Source organism: Camelus dromedarius, unplaced genomic scaffold (assembly GCF_036321535.1).
Source record: "Camelus dromedarius isolate mCamDro1 unplaced genomic scaffold, mCamDro1.pat HAP1_SCAFFOLD_195, whole genome shotgun sequence".
NCBI classification, from domain to species: domain Eukaryota; kingdom Metazoa; phylum Chordata; class Mammalia; order Artiodactyla; family Camelidae; genus Camelus; species Camelus dromedarius.
Genome location: NW_026989809.1, coordinates 2725274 through 2732222, shown reverse-complemented (window position 1 = coordinate 2732222; position 6949 = coordinate 2725274).

Below are 6949 nucleotides of genomic sequence, written 5' to 3'. Positions count from 1 at the left end.
TTGATTGCAGTTTTGATTTGCATTTCTCTGATAACGATATTGAGCATTTTATCATGTGCCTATCGGCCATTTGTATGTCTTCATTGGAGAAAAGTTTCTTTAGGTCTTCTGCCCATTTTTGGATTGAGTTGTTTGTTTTTCTTTCTTATGAAGTGTAAAAGCTGTTTATATATTCTGGGAATTAAGCCCTTGTCAGTCTCATTTATTGCAAATATTTTCTCCCATTCCATAGGTTGTCTTTTTGTTTTGCTTACTGTTTCCTTTGCTGTGAAAAAGCTTGTAAGTTTAATTATATCCCACTTGTATATTTTTGCTCGTATTTCTATTGCTTGAGTAGACTGCTCTAGGAGAACATTGCTGAGATGTATGCCAGATGTTTTCCCTGTTTTCTTCTAAGAGGTTTATAGTGTCTTGTCTACATGTTTATGTCTTTAAGCCATTTTGAATTTATTATTGTGTATGCTGTGAGGGAGTAGCCTAACTTCATTGATTTACATGCAGCTGTCCAGTTTTCCCTACACCATTTTCTGAAGAGGCTGTCTTTTCTCCATTGTATGTTCTCACCTCCTTTGTCAAAGATTCAATGACCAAAAGTTTGTGGGACTATTCTTGGTAATTTTGTTTATCCGTTCATTGATGGATGGATATTGTTTGTAACCTTTGGCTACTCTGAATGATACTGCCATGAATATTGATGTGCAAGTTTTTGTGAGAATATGTTTTCATTCTGTTGGCTGTACAGTTGGCCCGCCATATCTGTAGTCTCCACTTCATGGATCCAGATGGCTGATTGTAAAGGGACTCGAACTTCCTTGGATTATGGAATCCAGGATGGGGGGTTTCTGAAACCAACCCCCCGAGGATACTAAGGGATGACTCTACATGTAGGAGTGAAATTGCTGAGCCATATAACTCTAACCTTTTGAGGAAACAACAGACTTCTCCAAAGAAGCTGCACCATTGTCCCTTTCCACTGGCTGCATATGAGGTATCTCTGCCTCCTGAACAACACTTGTTATTGTGCATGTTTTGATTATAACCATCCTGGTGGGTGTAAAATAAGATCTCATTTTCATTTTGATTTGGCTAATGATGCTGAGCTTCTTTTCATATGCTTATTGGCCATTTGTGTATTTTTTTAAATCCTTGGAAAATTTAAAAATTTAGTCGATTTTCTTTGTATTGTTCAGGTGTAAGCATTTGTTAAATATCCTGAATACTAGTCTCTTATTAGATACATGCTTTGTAAAATTTTTCTCCTATTCTGCAGATTGTGCTTTCACTTTAGTTCTTTTAAACATTAAAACAATTTCTTTACAGGTGAGGTAATTAGATGTATTGATTTATTTTATTTTTCTTGCTAAGCACGCACTCTATCAGTTGAGACACCCCCTTCCCCTGTCATTTCCCTTTCTTGATGATGTCCTCTGTAACAAAAAGGTTTTAATTTTGATGAAGTCCAGTTTATCTGCTTTTTTCTTCTATCACTTGTGCTCTTCGTATTGTATCTAGGAAACCAAAGCCTATCCTAGGACCACAAAGATTTATACTGTGTCTTCTTTTAGAAAGTTTATAGGTTTAGTTTTTACGTTTCTGTCTGTGATCCATTTTGAATTAATTTTTATTTGTTATATAAAATATGGGGGTCCAGATTCCAGATTCATTATTTTGCCTGCAGATACCCAGCTTTCCCTGCACCATTTGTTGAATAGACTATTCTTTCCATGGAGTGTTGTTGGCACCCTTGTGGAAAACTGACTGTAAATGTAAGATTTTTCCCCCTGGGATTTTATTGTGTCTCATAGATTTATTTATCCAAACTTATGCCAGTACCATACTGACTTAGTACTATAGCTTTTTAGTACCCTTTAAAGTGAGTCCTCCCACTTTGCTCTGCTTCTTCAAGATTGCTTTGGCTGTCCTGGGCCCCTTGCACTTCCATATGAATTTTGGGATAAGTTTTTCAATTTTTGCAAGGAAGTCAGCTGGAATTTTGATAGGGATTCCACTGAATTTGTAAATCACTTTGGGGAGTCTTAACATTTTTAACAATATTGTCTACCACTCCATCAACATGGGATATCTTCCATATATGTAGATCTTTTAAAATTTTTTGGTGATACTTCAAAATATTCAATGTACAAATCTTGTAAATTTTTGTTAAATGTATCTCTCATTTTATTTTTAATGCTGTTGTAAATGGAAAGTCTGAGCTTCTTCAGGGTAGGACTGTATATCAATTTGTTTATTTCTAGGATTCCTACGCAGCAAATACCCTAGGTTTATATTTGCTACATAAATCTATCCACAACTCTTCCCACCCCCGTGTCATAAGAAACCAAGACCCAGGTTAAGCTACCTGAACACCTATGTGGAAGTGAGAAATGAGACCCTTGGGTGGGGCTTTGTGCAGATGATACTGAGAGCTTATTCAGGATGGCTTCAACTTAATTTCTTTTAAACAACATTTTCGGTGTAGTCAGATACATTAAGAACATGCCCTTTAGATGTGCAGAGGAGCTAAGACTATTATCAAATAATTTCTAGAAAGAGTGTTGTACTTGAAATCTAATTTGCATCAATCTTTGAAGATTTATGTTTCAGGAGCTTTGACTAAAGAACACCTGTCTTTATTCATTAGTGACAATTAAATGCTCAAGCAACATGTAATAGTCTGAGAAACTGCCCCCGCCCTGTAGTGCTGGGTGGCTGCAGCTGTAACCGGAGTCAGCGCTTACCTTTCCCAGTATGCTTGTGCTGATCTGCTCAAAGCGGTTCGTCCAAAAGTGTGTCTGTAGTCTCTTGGACATAGCCATAAAACATTGATTTAAGGTTGCTGGAATGCATTATATTCTTATTAATATTAAGTAAGCACATATTGAGTGCTTACTGTATGTTGGGAATTGTCCCTCAGCCTCACATGAAGATTATTTCTCTTAAAACCTCACATATTTCCTTGTTATTCTCACTTTACAGATAAGGAGACTGAGAATTAAATCTTCTCTCTTTTGGGTGGAGCTCATTATCAATGACGGGAAGTTGCAAGGAAAAAGATAGTGATTCATCCTGAGAAGACATTTTTCTGAGAGTCAGCATTGAAGAGGGTGGACACTGAAGAAGGTGATCATTGTTCGATTGAGACGAGCCCCGGGTTGTACGGAGTCAGCATCCCTGTCCTGGACACAGCCAGTGTAGAGCTGCGTGGTGGGTGAGACGGCGAGGCCTCGCAGGGAATGTGGATGCCGGGCCGTTGGGCTGTGCTCAGGCCTGGTGGGGCTTTCTCCTAAGGGAAGTGGACCGTCATTGACAGATTTTAAGTAGGGGAGTGGGGTGCTCTCGTAGATCACTTTTGTCTTGTGGAATGCTTAGAAACATTTAGAAGGCTCAGCAGGAGGTGATGTGATGAGTCAGATTAGGGTGGCTGCCAGGTGTAGGAGTGTAGAATTTTCAAGTGGTTTTCAGTCCCAGTTTTGTGGCTCTGTAGCCGTGTCACTTTGGATGATGCACTCAAGGAAGTGAAACAATTTATCTAAACAATAAAAGCAGTGATGTACCGACCTCCCAGGACTGCTGTGGAGATCCAGTGAGATAACTTGTGCACAGTGTGCAGCATGTTACCCAGCACAGATTCAGTGCTGAGTGAGTGCCAGTGAGTATCTGGTAGGACAGGTGTGGGTGGTGGGACTCGGTGACTGAGGAAATCTGGGCCCTGAAGGAGGGGTCCAGTCACATCTGTGAGTGATGGGCCTGAGCTGGGAGAGGCAGAGAGACCTTGCCCCCCGACCAGGGGCCCTGGGCAGGACGGCTATGGGAGGAGAACCGTGAAGTCAGCTCTTTGCAGGTGGAGTTGGAGTTGCCCTTGAGACATCTAAGTGCAGTGTCACGAGCTCAAAGAGGAGGTCTGGGCCCAGGCTGTGAATTTTCCTATAATCTTAATCCCTAAGGATGCCGAGGTATTGATCACTGAACGTGAAGACATACTTTACAGGACAAGTGAATAGTAGTATCATCTCTGTCATCAAAGCTCACGTCTCTTTATTCATCACCCACTTTGCTAATTGGGTACTTACAGAGCTCACTTCACCGACCTCCCCTGGGCTCAGGCTCCAGAGTAAAGAGCTGGTGAGCCTTCCTCCTTTCCAGAAGTTGACACATTTTGCTGGTAGCTTTCTGTACCTCGCCAGACTTAGAATTTTAGTTTGTTGATTTAATTCTATTTTCTGTTAGCCATCTCCTGACAAGAGAGACCTTTTACTCATGGTCATATTTCAATTAGCTGTTACTGAGAATTGCTCTGATCCATAGAGTAAGTATTATATTAACCTTGTAGAGTATTTATCATTTTTCTGTCTTTGCCCTTTAATTTTGTATGCCCTTTCTCTATCCTATTTGGGGCCTTATTTTTTTTTAATTAAAAGATGTCTGTTTGCAGTTAAGAAAACAAAAGAAAAAATACACATGACAGCTAAACTTAGAAAATATCTAGTGTGTTTTCTGTCTCGGCAATGGAGGGTTGTAGAAACTTGTGAAAACCTTCATTACACAAGTTTCTTAAAATGCGGATTAAGAAATAAATCCTTCCTTCCTCATCTTTCAAGCTGCACAGCTAATTGTCAAGAAAGTGAGGGGAAATCCTCAGAAGCCAAGACAAACCAGAAAGCAGGGATTCTGGGTGATACATGAGCCTTAGAAGCCCTGGGGTGCCTGTTGGCTCCTGTACTGAGTTTCAGTTGCCTTGACAGTAGGGCAGGAGGTGAGCCCGAAGCCTCTCACACTGGGAGTTGTATGACTGATCATATGTAAGGCCAAGCCCATCCCGAGAAGCATGGTTTACTAAAGGGTGAACTAGGAAAAAAATTCCTCAAGGCAAGACAGTAAGGAAAGTCAATTTTGTTGGAAGAGGGGAAAAATAACAAATCCAAAGTAAGGATATAGTTTAAAGCTCTTCTGGCATGAGAGTGACCACAAACTCCTGGCAGAGAAGCACAGCTACTCCTGGAATGAGAAGCTGTGGTTTGAAAGAATCAGTGAGCAGCCATTCCGTAAAAGGCCTCCAGAGTCTTTTGGATCAAGATACTGGACGGCAAACACCTCTCTTCCAAGGTCTCATTCAAATAACCGGAAATGTTTTAAAGGAAAGAAGCCATAATCATAGTTCTATTTATTAACATTACTATATGCTAGGAATTCAGAGGTGACTATGGAGTTGACTCCTCATTTATGGACCTTACTTTCTCTTTGGAGAGAAAAACTGACATAGTTGGGGAGCTTGGTAGAGGGAGGTGTTAGTCTGTTGCAATTAGCCAGGAGAGGAGATTAAGAAAGCAGTGAAGGGTGGGTGACATTTTTAGCTGAGGACAGACAGTCTTGTTCAGTTGGCTTTTAATTGCAGGCTCAATGAGCTGTCACTGGAGGGAATAGATCTTACGGAGGATGGACTTAGCTCAGGCCTCTTTAGAATGGACAAGTGAAACAAGTGAAACTGGAGAAAGACAGTCAAATCTGTGCAGTCATTAAAGTTCACTTCAACATGCTCCATCCCTGAGCCAAAGATAGGACAAATATGCAGCACTTCTTAAGGACAGAGGAGTGCTTTCTAAGGTTCTCCAAGAATGAATCCCAGGGAACCGGGATGGCCAGGTGTCAAACTGTGACTTTGCTCTTTGGACGGTGTACCCACCAAGGGTATTGGACTTTTATAGGTTTCCATTTCTCTTTAATACATGTCAGGTGATGAGGACGTGGGCACACGTGTTTGACACTTGTCGAGGCGACTTTAGTTACCTGCCTAGAAGCACGGGCACAGCTATGTCTGCGTCATACATCTTGCCGCCCATCCCGTTCCCCGGCTCAGTGATCACGGCAGAGTGGTTCCTTGTTGACCTGTCCGTCTCCTCTGTGACATCATAACCCATGAAAAGACCGGAGCGTATTAACGTGGTTTTCTTAAAGTCAAAGGAACAGATCAAATATGGAGTCAGATTTGTCTTTTCCTATTTCAGTAGTGCCATGGAGAAGGCAGTTTGGGCAGCTTTTGTAGGGCCCTGGAGGCTTTCTCTCTCAGCCTCTGGGCACCTTTATTGAAAACCCTTCATAGCTGTCTGGCGTGCTGTAAAACCACTCCGCCTGTTTTGCCCTGAAGATGTGTTCAGTTTATAACTCATCTCTACTCCTTGGAAAACAACTCAATAAAAGCTCAGTTGGTTTTCCACCAGCCATGGGCAGGGGTGGGGGATACCTTGTTATTATTTCATAAAATAAAAATAACAATAATAATAATAATAGTAATAATAATAATAAATAATAATAATAAAAGATGTCTTAAAACAGCACTGGGCACATTGGAGAGAGTCAATAAATGCTTCCTGGCTTAAGTCAAAAGTGATGACTCAGTGATTCCATGGCTGCTGTATTTGCTGAGCTAATTACTCCTTTGCTCCATTACACATTTTTTTAACTGAAAAAGTAATACATGCAAATGGTTAAAAAAATTCAAACAGAGCACAAAAATACACAAGTGAAAGAAGTTTACCCTCATCCTCTGTTCTTCCAGCCCTCCCTGGAGATGCCACTGTTTACTATCCTTTGGATGATTTTCCAGATATGCTATGCACATTCCCAACTATGTATGTAAATTCCTTTAAAGTTTTAGTTATTTTTAACTTAAAGGGATTTAAATCCTCAAGTGGCTTCTGCCCGGGTAATAGAACAGAACAAATCTGACTGCATATTAGATTTTTTCATTTGACTTTAACCCTATGCTCTGTCTCCTAGGCTTCATCTTGCTTGTAAAACAATGTTGCTTAGAGCCTGAAATATACAGGAGAGCCTATTCTGAAGGCTCTGACCTTTAAGGATATTTAACACTTTTTCATTCATAAAAAGATAACAAATTACAGAATAGAAAATAACGTTTGTTATGTTGGAGGTTTACAGAGATTTGACCCAG